A 12,961-nucleotide genomic window follows, 5' to 3' on the forward strand; every position below is an offset into this window, starting at 1 on the left:
AATATCCTGTTTACACACGACCATTACATAATGGTTTACAATACAAATATGTTACAACAAAATAAGTTTCTTGAATGCAGTTTTTACACAATATCATACAAGCATGGACTCCAAATCTCGTCCTTATTTAAGTATGCGACAGCGGAAGCTCTTAATAATCACCTGAGAATAAACATGCTTAAAACGTCAACAAAAATGTTGGTGAGTTATAGGTTTAACCTATATATATCAAATCATAATAATAGACCACAAGATTTCATATTTAAATACACATCCCATACATAGAGATAAAAATCATTCATATGGTGAACACCTGGTAACCGATATTAACAAGATGCATATATAAGAATATCCCCATCATTCCGGGACACCCTTCGGATATGATATAAATTTCGAAGTACTAAAGCATCCGGTACTTTGGATAGGGCTTGTTGGGCCCGATAGATCTATCTTTAGGATTCGCGTCAATTAGGGTGTCTGTTCCCTAATTCTTAGATTACCAGACTTAATAAAAAGGGGCATATTCGATTTCGATAATTCAACCATAGAATGTAGTTTCACGTACTTGTGTCTATTTTGTAAATCATTTATAAAACCTGCATGTATTCTCATCCCAAAAATATTAGATTTTAAAAGTGGGACTATAACTCACTTTCACAGATTTTTACTTCGTCGGGAAGTAAGACTTGGCCACTGGTTGATTCACGAACCTATAACAATATATACATATATATCAAAGTATGTTCAAAATATATTTACAACACTTTTAATATATTTTGATGTTTTAAGTTTATTAAGTTAGCTGTCCTCGTTAGTAACCTTCAACTAGTTGTCCACAGTTAGATGTACAGAAATAAATCGATAAATATTATCTTGAATCAATCCACAACCCAGTGTATACATATCTCAGTATTGATCACAACTCAAACTATATATATTTTGGAATCAACCTCAACCCTGTATAGCTAACTCCAACATTCACATATAGAGTGTCTATGGTTGTTCCGAAATATTTATAGATGTGTCGACATGATAGGTCGAAATATTGTATACGTGTCTATGGTATCTCAAGATTACATAATATACAATACAAGTTGATTAAGTTATGGTTGGAATAGATTTGTTACCAATTTTCACGTAGTTAAAATGAGAAAAATTATCCAATCTTGTTTTACCCATAACTTCTTCATTTTAAATCCGTTTTGAGTGAATCAAATTGCTATGGTTTCATATTGAACCCTATTTTATGAATCTAAACAGAAAATGTATAGGTTTATAGTCGGAAAAATAAGTTACAAGTCGTTTTTGTAAAGGTAGTCATTTCAGTCGAAAGAACGACGTCTAGATGACCATTTTAGAAAACATACTTTCACTTTGAGTTTAACCATAATTTTTGGATATAGTTTCATGTTCATAATAAAAATCATTTTCTCAGAATAACAACTTTTAAATCAAAGTTTATCATAGTTTTTAATTAACTAACCCAAAACAGCCCGCGGTGTTACTACGACGGCGTAAATCCGGTTTTACGGTGTTTTTCATGTTTCCAGGTTTTAAATCATTAAGTTAGCATATCATATAGATATAGAACATGTGTTTAGTTTATTTTAAAATTCAAGTTAGAAGGATTAACTTTTGTTTGCGAACAAGTTTAGAATTAACTAAACTATGTTCTAGTGATTACAAGTTTAAACCTTCGAATAAGATAGCTTTATATGTATGAATCGAATGATTTTATGAACATCATTACTACCTTAAGTTCCTTGGATAAACCTACTGGAAAAGAGAAAAATGGATCTAGCTTCAATGGATCCTTGGATGGCTCGAAGTTCTTGAAGCAGAATCATGACACGAAAACAAGTTCAAGTAAGATCATCACTTGAAATAAGATTGTTATAGTTATAGAAATTGAACCAAAGTTTGAATATGATTATTACCTTGTATTAGAATGATAACCTACTGTAAGAAACAAAGATTTCTTGAGGTTGGATGATCACCTTACAAGATTGGAAGTGAGCTAGCAAACTTGAAAGTATTCTTGATTTTATGAAACTAGAACTTTTGGAATTTATGAAGAACACTTAGAACTTGAAGATAGAACTTGAGAGAGATCAATTAGATGAAGAAAATTGAAGAATGAAAGTGTTTGTAGGTGTTTTTGGTCGTTGGTGTATGGATTAGATATAAAGGATATGTTATTTTGTTTTCATGTAAATAAGTCATGAATGATTACTCATATTTTTGTAATTTTATGAGATATTTCATGCTAGTTGCCAAATGATGGTTCCCACATGTGTTAGGTGACTCAAATGGTCTGCTAAGAGCTGATAATTGGAGTGTATATACCAATAGTACATACATCTAAAAGCTGTGTATTGTACGAGTACGAATACGGGTGCATACGAGTAGAATTGTTGATGAAACTGAACAAGGATGTAATTGTAAGCATTTTTGTTAAGTAGAAGTATTTTGATAAGTGTCTTGAAGTCTTTCAAAAGTTTATGAATACATATTAAAACACTACATGTATATACATTTTAACTGAGTCGTTAAGTCATCGTTAGTCGTTACATGTAAATGTTGTTTTGAAACCTTTAGGTTAACGATCTTGTTAAATGTTGTTAACCCAATGTTTATAATATCAAAAGAGATTTTAAATTATTATATTATCATGATATTATGATGTACGAATATCTCTTAACATGATATATATACATTAAATGTCGTTACAACGATAATCGTTACATATATGTCTCGTTTCAAAATCATTAAGTTAGTAGTCTTGTTTTTACATATGTAGTTCATTGTTAATATAATTAATGATATGTTTACTTATCATAATATCATGTTAACTATATATATAACCATATATATGTCATCATATAGTTTTTACAACTTTTAACGTTCGTGAATCACCGGTCAACTTGGGTGGTCAATTGTCTATATGAAACCTATTTCAATTAATCAAGTCTTAACAAGTTTGATTGCTTAACATGTTGGAAACATTTAACATGTAAATATCAATCTCAATTAATATATATAAACATGGAGAAGTTCGGGTCACTACACATACTATTCTTTATCATCAAACTTCTGACTGTTAAGGTCGTTTACAGTTTTTGCGACTTCATTCAGCTTTTTCAACATTCCGAGTATTGATTCATAGTCTGGATCCTTTTCAGAATTTCAGAGTTGAAGATCATAATTCTAAGAGGTAAATGTTATACTTATTCATATAACTGTTGATGTAGAAACACTGCGAGATTAAAAATACTGATTACTAATTCTCGGTAATTGGTATGGCAATTCTCGTTACAAGATGCGGATGAGTATATGATAAGACTTCAATAGATAAATATAGTGATTTGTCGGAGATATTTAAGCCAAGGAGCAACAAGGTTGCTGGTACGTCTGCTGGTAATATGGGGAAATATAAAAGGTTCTCCGATAACAATAATAGAGCACGCATATATATCAAGGTTATAATAAGGTTGTTTCGAACGAAAAGTCGAAGTTGACTTGCTGGAGCTGTGACAAAACTGGCTACTGTGAAAAGGAATTGCAAAGTTATTTTCGGTAAAAACAATGCCAAAGGAGCTAACACAGATACGTGTTAAACGTTTACTCAGGTTCCGAGTGTTTTCAGGTGCATAACTATATGCATCAATCTTTTCTTCTGAAGATGAAGTGCGGTTGGTTCATCCTCTCGATTGAGGTGTTTTCAAGAATCATGAAAGGTTTGAACGCAGATTGTAATCGTTAATATACAAATGATGTTTTAAGATGAAATCAAGTGGCAACTTAAAGAAATTTTTAGTTTCATATGTTATAATCAATATTTTAATTCATTTTAATTGTCTAATGTTAGTAGTCCACAGTTAGTAGTCCACAGTTAGTAATTCAATAATTGATATATAGTTTAATATATAATATTCGAATTAATTAATATGTATCGTGACCCATTGTATACATGTCTCAGATTCAATCACAACTCAAAGTATATATATTATTTTAGAATCAACCTCAACCCTGTATAGCTAACTCAAACATTACCGCATATAGAGTGTCTATGGTTATTCCAAATAATATATATAGATGACGTCGATATGATATGTCAAAACATTGTATACGTGTCCCGATATTTAAAATGCGTAAATAACAGTATTTAAATGACGATAAATAAAGTGCGTAAAATAAATAACGGAAATTAAATGACGATAAATAAAATTGCGAGAATTAAAATTTGCGATAATTAAAATGTAATAAGGAATTAGGAACAGTTAGCTAGGATATTGTTATCGTGGATTCTTAACAAAATTTCTCATAGTTAATTTGTTTGTTTCTAACAAATTTTATTTTGTCCAATGTTTTCTTCATTATGCCACTTGTTGGATTCTGATAAGTCAAAATCCAAATATGAAATTGAATGAAAATGGTTATTCTGTGGTGAACGGATTCGTATATCTTGTGGATGTAAGTAGGATAGTAAATGACTGTTGAATCAGATTCGAAGAATATACAGTGTAACTTATTAATGTGAAATCTAAATATTCCTCGGGTATTACCTACCCGTTAAAATATTCTCACCATTAACAGTTTGTACAAAAGAATTTTTAATTACAACCTTTATGAAAACATATATACATATATATTTTCTTCAGATGTAATCATGGATTTAATGAGTCAATATGATATTAGACTCATTTGATTTATCGTTAGATCTAGGATACATAATCTCTAAAACATTAGAGATTACATAATCATCATGAAGAACGAAGATAAATAATGTAGACCAATTCGTAGAATGATGATTAAGTTCGAGGTATGGATTGTTGATGGTACTAGTGCTGTTACTAATGGTAATGTTGGTGTCTGTGATGCTGTTGAAGCTGGTAAATTTTGCACCATATTCTCCAAATTGATTACTCGAGCGTGAAGTTCGTTGACTTCTTCTATTATTCCGGGATGATTGTCGGTCGTAACGAGCAGATGAATAAGGTTTAGAATTTTAGATAGAATATAATTGTGGTAAGATATTCGGGAAATGAGGGTGAAAATGGTGTTTCAGACTGGTTCGCCGGTAAGTGCTTTAGGTTCTTCGTCAAGAGGGCAATTTAGTTGGTGGAAAGGATCGCCTTCTTCGCATCTCCATTGATTAAGTCGACTACGAACCCATCCCCAATTCATCCAGAATTGATGATGGCTGATTGGTTTATTCATTCCGGTGACGCTGCTTTCGGAGCTTAGATGAACATCCATGTCGGAATAGCTGTCGGATTCCGAAGAACTTGAACTAGTGGTGAGTTCCATTTCGTACGATTGAGTAAGGGTTTTTTGGTATGAAATGATTTTCGGATATTGGATGATATTCTAATTACATAGAATATCTATATCTAGAACAAGAGATGTTGTAAATTATGGAGGAATTTATGGAATATGTAAGGCAAAGCTTACAGCAACAGATACGCTAAGATATGAATTTTTGTATGTACACTAATCATGCAATCCAGGCAGTAAAATATGTCTAAATTAAGAATGATAAGCAAGTGATTCCCTAAGAATGATAAGCAGGTAATTTTTGACACGAAATGATAAGCAAAACTTTTTGACATGCAGCTAAGGTCGAAGTCCAGACTCACTAATGCATCCTAACAACTATCAGTTAGACACACTAATGCAAGACCTGGTTCGCTAAAACCACCGCTCTGATACCAACTGAAATGACCCGTTCATACCGATTATAAACGATTCAAAATAGTTGATTTCATTGTGAGGTATTTGACCTCTATATGATAAGTTTTACAAACATTGCATTCGTTTTTAAAAGACAAACTTTCATTTCATCGAAAGTTGACCGGCATGCATACCATTTCATAATATATCCAAACTATAAATGACTAAATAATAGTCTTGTTGAACTCAACGACTTGAATGCAACGTCTTTTGAAATATGTCATGAACGACTCCATGTAATATCCTTAAAATGAGCAAATGCACGGCGAAAGATTTCTTTCATACCTGAGAATAAACATGCTTAAAAGTGTCAACCAAAAGATTGGTGAGTTCATTAGTTTATTGTAATCAATCATTTCCATAATTTTAATAGACCACAAGATTTCATTTTTCATAAACATCATTCTCATATAAGGCATTTCGCAAACTGCATAGAGATAAAAATCATTCATATGGATTGAACACCTGGTAATCGACCTTAACAAGATGCATATAGAATATCCCCATTATTCCGGGACATCCTTCGTACATGATAAATTCGAAGTACTAAAGCATCCGTGACATGGATGGGGCTTGTTGAGCCCGATAGATCTATCATTAGGATTCGTGTCAATTAGGGTGTATGTTCCCAAATTCTTAGATTACCAGACTAAAAAGGGGCATACTCGATTTCGATAATCCAACCATAGAATGTAGTTTCGATTACTTGTGTCTATTTCGTAAAACATTTATAAAAATAGCGCATGTATTCTCAGTCCCAAAAATAAATATTGCAAAAGCATTTAAAAAGAGAGTAATGAAACTCACAATACGATATTTAGTAGTAAAAATATGCATACGACAGAACTGAACAATGCAGGGTTGGCCTCGAATTCACGAACCTATATCAAGTATATATATTAACACATATAATCAGATAATTCCTCCTACATAATTTATATATATTAAGTGTTGCAGTTATATAAATATATATACTTTATTTATATTTTATATCTACAGTTATATTTTATATATAATTATTTTGTAAATAATCAATATTCATACATATAATTATATTACAATATATATATATATATATATATATATATATATATATATATATATATATATATATATATATATATATATATATATTTGTAGTTGGTATTATATCAAAAATCAATAATTTGTTATATGTAATATTTATATAATAATGTTATTATGTTTGTAGTAATAATAATACTGTAATAATAATAATACTAATGATAATAATAGTGATAATAAAAATAATGTAAATAAATTTATATATAAAAATCATGTTAATGACAATAATAACAATGATAGTAATAATTTTAATTAAAATATTAATTTTAATGTTAATGATAATAATAATAATAATAATAATAATAATAATAATAATAATAATAATAATAATAATAATAATAATAATAATAATAATAATAATAATGAGTAATAAGTAAACTACCTCAAAGAAGTTGTCCTAAACAAATGCCCAAGTCCGGGTTTGAACCCGCGACGTCCCGCTAACCCGTTAACATCCTTAACTAATGCTCCATTTGTTACTTTCCGGATTTAATACCCAAACAAATTATTTTAATCCATTTTCTGTTTTAAGCCTGAATCAGCTCAATCACACTTGGCCCAACACGAAACACAAGTATTCGGCCCAACAGGCCCAAGCTTTTAACATAGCCCAGCTTCTTCTGATAATTTAAAAAATATTGTGGTGGCCTGGGTTCGAACCCAGGACCTCTTGAATAAGCACACACCCCATTAACCACTGCTCCACTATTTCTTTTCTATTTTAATTCACGGTTTGTATCCTTATAACCTATACGACTGTTTTCTCCCTTATACCCATTGATTTGGTTTTCTGTTTCTAGTCCGTTAACCAAACAATGCTTGGCCCAACCTAATCTAATTAGAAGTCTACCTATTAAGTCCATTAACACCATAAAATCACGGCCCAAGTGTGGTTTAAAGTCGATAGGTTTTAATAGAAACGTGATACTTCAACCTTTATTAAATTAAAAGTGGGGTTATTTGGTTTATGGATTTGTCGGCCACAAGTGAAGATAGAATACGCACTAGCAGTAGATTATTGATCAAATAAGAATCGAATGTTTTTGGTTTTGGGGGTATTCCTAGCCGACAGTTTACAAACACGATGGTGGTGGGTTATTCTCTTCATCATATGATCAAATCACATACATCATCTTGCATCGAATTATCATGTTTCATTATCATCATCTAAAATGTTCCGTTCATATTGATTATAAACGTTCCATATTAATTGATTTCATTGCGAGGTTTTGACCTCTATATGAGACATTTTTCAAATGTGCATTCGATTTTAAAACAAACCATAACTTTTAATATATTACGACGATTATCAAATATTGAATAGCGTTTTCACACGACCATTACATAATGGTTTACAATAATATTACACATCAATATATGCCTTCGAATGCAGTTTTTAAACAATATTATACAAGTATAGACTCCAAATCTTGTCCTTAATTTAGTATGCAACAGCGGAAGCTCTTAACAATCACCTGAGAATAAACATGCTTAAAACGTCAACAAAAAATGTTGGTGAGTTATAGGTTTAACCTATATATTTATCAAATTGTATTAATAGACCACAAGATTTCATTTCTCATAAATACACATCTCATATCAGGCATTTCGTAAACTACATAGAGATAAAAATCATTCATATGGTGAACACCTGGTAACCGACCTTAACAAGATGCATATAGAATATCCCCTATCATTCCGGGACTCCCTTCGGACATGATAAATTTGAAGTACTAAAGCATCTGGTACTTTGGATGGGGCTTGTTGGGCCCAATAGATCTATCTTTAGGATTCGTGTCAATTAGGGTGTATGTTCCCTAATTCTTAGATTACCAGACTAAAAAGGGGCATATTCGGTTTAATAATTCAACCATAGAATGTAGTTTCACATACTTGTGTCTATTTTGTAAAACATTTATAAAACTGCATGTATTCTCATCCCAAAAATATTAGATTTAAAAAGTGGGACTATAACTCACTTTCACAGATTTTTACTTCGTCGGGAAGTAAGACTTGGCCACTGGTCGATTCACGAACCTATAACAAATATGTACATATATATCAATTTATGATCGGAAAATATTCACAATATTTTTTATTACGTTTTTATGATTTAAGTTTGTTAAGTTAGCAGTCCTCGTTAGTAACCTACAACTAGTTGTCCACAGTTAGATGTAAAGAAATAAATCAACATATATATCTTGAATCAATCCACAACCCAGTGTATACACGTCTAAGGCTAGATCACAACTCAAAGTATATATATTTTTGGAATCAACCTCAACCCTATATAGCTAACTCAAACATTACTGCATATAGAGTGTCTATGGTTGTTCCAAATAATATATATAGATGGGTCGATATGATATGTCAAAACATTGTATACGTGTCTATGGTATCCCAAGATTACATAATATGTATAATACAATATAAATTAGTTAGGATATGTTTAGTCTAGATTTGTTACAAAATTTTCGTAGCTAAAACTAGCAAGTTTATCCAATTTTGTTTTACTCGTCATTTCTTCGTTTCAAATCCGTTTTGAGTGATTCAAGTTGCTATGGTTTCATAATGAACTAAAATTTATGAAACTAAACAGAAAGAGTATAAGTTTATAGGCAGAAATATAGGTTACAAGTCATTTTTTAAAGAGGTAGTCATTTTCGTCGAAAAAACGACATCTTGATGACCATTTTGAAAAACATACTTCCACTTTGTGTTTAACCATGATTTTTGGATATAGTATCATGTTCATATGTAATATCATTTTTCCAGAAAACAAACTTCCAATTCAAAGATTAAGATACTTTTTATTTTTTTAACCCAAAACAGCCCCCGATTTCACTACGACGGCGTATGTCCGGTTTTACGGTGTTCTTCGTGTTTCCAGGTTTTAAATCATTAAGTTAGCATATCATATAGATATAGAACATGTGTTTAGTTGATTTTAAAAGTCAAGTTAGAAGGATTAACTTTGTTTGCGAACAAGTTTAGAATTAACTAAACTATGTTCTAGTGATTACATGTTCAAATCTTCGAATAAGATAGTTTCATATATATGAATCGAATGATGTTATGAACATTATTACTACCTCAAGTTTAGTAGGTAAACCTACTGAAAGTGACAAAAATTGATCTAGTTTTAAAGGATTCTTGGATGGTGATAATGCTAAAAACGAACATATATTTCATAGCATTATCCCTCAAGAAAGACAAGCTTTTAGTTACAATTATTCTATTTACAAGTGATATTCGTTTAAATAATAAAAGGTGAAGACAAAAGACAGATTCGACGAATCGAAGACGTAAATGACCAAAAAGCTAAAAAGTACAAAGTACAATCAAAGTGGTTCAAATTATTGATGAGAAACGTCTAAAAATTACAAGAGTACAAGCCGTGAAACACAAAGTACAAGATATTAAATTGTACGAAAAGACGTTCGAAAATCCGGAACCGAGATATGAACCAACTTTCAGTGCGTGACGCAACGGACCAAAAATTACAAGTTAACTATGCACAAGAATATAATATTATATATAATTAATTATATATATATTATATATTATTTTAATCAAAGCAGCCCACGTTTAATTTAATTTGTGAGCTGGATTCCAGACCTCCGCACTCGCGGAGGTTTAAAGCTTAAAAGTTCAGCACTCGCGGAGATCTACAGTTAAATGTGGGGCTATAAAAGTCGCGCATTCTAATCGATTTTAACACATCCTTTTTCAATCTATCTCTCAATCTCTACGATATATATATATATATATATATATATATATATATATATATATATATATATATATATATATATATATATATATATATATATATATATATATATATATATATATATATATATATATAATTTATAATTTTAATTTAAATTTAATAATAATAAGGGTATGTTAGCGAATGTTGTAAGTGTGTAAGTCGAAATTCTGTCCGTGTAACGCTACGCTATTATTAATCATTGTAAGTTATGTTCAACCTTTTTAAATAAATGTCTTTTAGCTAAGTTATTATTATGCTTATTTAAATTGAAGTAATCGTGATGTTGGGCTAAATATTAAAGACGGGGTAATTGGGCTTTGTACCATAATTGGGGTTTGGACAAAAGAACGACACTTGTGGAAATTAGACTATGGGCTATTAATGATCTTTATATTTGTTTAATTGAATGATAGTTCATTAATTTAATATAAAAATTACAATTGGACGTACCTATAAATAACCACATACACTCGATCGGACACGATGGACTGGATATTTATAAGTACTAATAATCGTTCATTTAACCGGACACGGGAATGGATTAATAGTTAATGGATTTATTAAAACAGGGGTGAATTACATACAAGGAAAATTGGTGTAATTATAGTTTAAGTCCCCAATTAGTTAGAATATTTGACTTCGGATATAAGGATAATTTGACGAGGACACTCACACTTTATATTTATGACTGATGGACTGTTATGGACAAAAACCAGATGGACATATCGAATAATCCAGGACAAAGGACAATTAACCCATGGTAAAAAATTAAAATCAACACGTCAAACATCATGATTACGGAAGTTTAAATAAGCATAATTCCTTTATTTCATATTTCATCGCATTTTTATTTACTGTCATTTTATTTAATTACACTTTTAATTATCGTACTTTTTAATTATCGCAATTTTATTTGTTGTCATTTTATCGCACTTTAATTTATTGCACTTTAATTATTGTCATTTACTTTACGCTTTAAATTAAGTTATTTTTATTTTACATTAGGTTTTAACTGCGACTAAAGTTTTAAAATCGACAAACCGGTCATTAAACGGTAAAAACCCCCTTTTATAATTATAATACTACCTATACACATATTTATATATAAATATAGTTTTAAAAATATAGCGTTAAACTTGGCTAGATCCCTGTGGAACGAACCGGACTTACTAAAAACTACACTACTGTACGATTTGGTACACTGCCTATAAGTGTTGTAGCAAGGTTTAGGTATATCCACTCTATAAATAAATAAATAACTTGTGTAAAATTATATCGTATTTAATAGTATTTCCTAGTAAAATATAAGCTATTTCGTATACACCTCTATGTACATCAAGTATTTTTGGCGCCGTTGCCGGGAACCCTAAACGCCGAAAGCGCAATGCTATAAAAAAGATTTTTATTAAGTCGTAATCTATTTCTGTAAAAATATACATTTTAAATATTAAAAATACAAGAAAAAGAAAAATATATCTATATATTTTTAAGTTTAGTTAAATTAAAAAGTTTATTTTTTTATTTATTGTGAAAAAGTTATAAAAAAAGTAATAAGTTATATTTATATTTTATATATACAAAAAAATATAATAATAAAAAAAACACTAAATCTGCACAAATTTGACCTGCACCTCAGCTGAGTCTGCATAATCCGCACTCGCGGTACTTTTTGCCAGCTGGGATCCGCACTCGCGGAGGTTTCTGACAGGTCAAACATTGGACAGTAATTATTACGATTTAGGGTTTAAATTAATAAATATTATTATTATTAAACCCTAATTAGGGTTAGTTATTTTATTAATTAGTTTTAATTTTATTTAATTTGTAATATTTAGTTTAAATTAGTTTTATTATTTATAAAATTAATACTTTTATAAAAATAATAATATAAAAATAATATTTTTATAAAAATTAGTAATTTTATCATTTTTTGTCTCTTTTTATAAATTGTATATTTTTATTATTTAGTACGTAATTTTTATTTTTATCGCTCGTAATTAGTTTTAATATAGTTTTGCCATAGTTATTTTTATTTCTAGATTTTTAGGCTTTGCCGTAAAATCACTTAAGTGCTTTTTCTTTAGACTAAGATATATGTGTTTTAGAATTTTGAGACGCCGTTTTAAGATTTTAGTACCTTAAGTTATTGCCGTTTTGGATATAGAATTCCTTTTAAGCTTTAATACTTTTAGACGCAACTTTTAATTTTTAATTTTTAGCATTTTATGTTTTGACGCGCTACGTTTTTTTATTATTTTTCGATCTTTTATTTTTCAACGTTTTTCGACGCACTCTTTTTCTTTCTTATTTCTCGACGTTCTAGTTTTAGGACATATAATTTTCTTTAATTTCTTTAAAATTTCAACGAAA

The sequence above is a fragment of the Rutidosis leptorrhynchoides genome, chromosome 3, assembly GCF_046630445.1.
Source record: "Rutidosis leptorrhynchoides isolate AG116_Rl617_1_P2 chromosome 3, CSIRO_AGI_Rlap_v1, whole genome shotgun sequence".
Classification (NCBI taxonomy): Eukaryota; Viridiplantae; Streptophyta; class Magnoliopsida; order Asterales; family Asteraceae; genus Rutidosis; species Rutidosis leptorrhynchoides.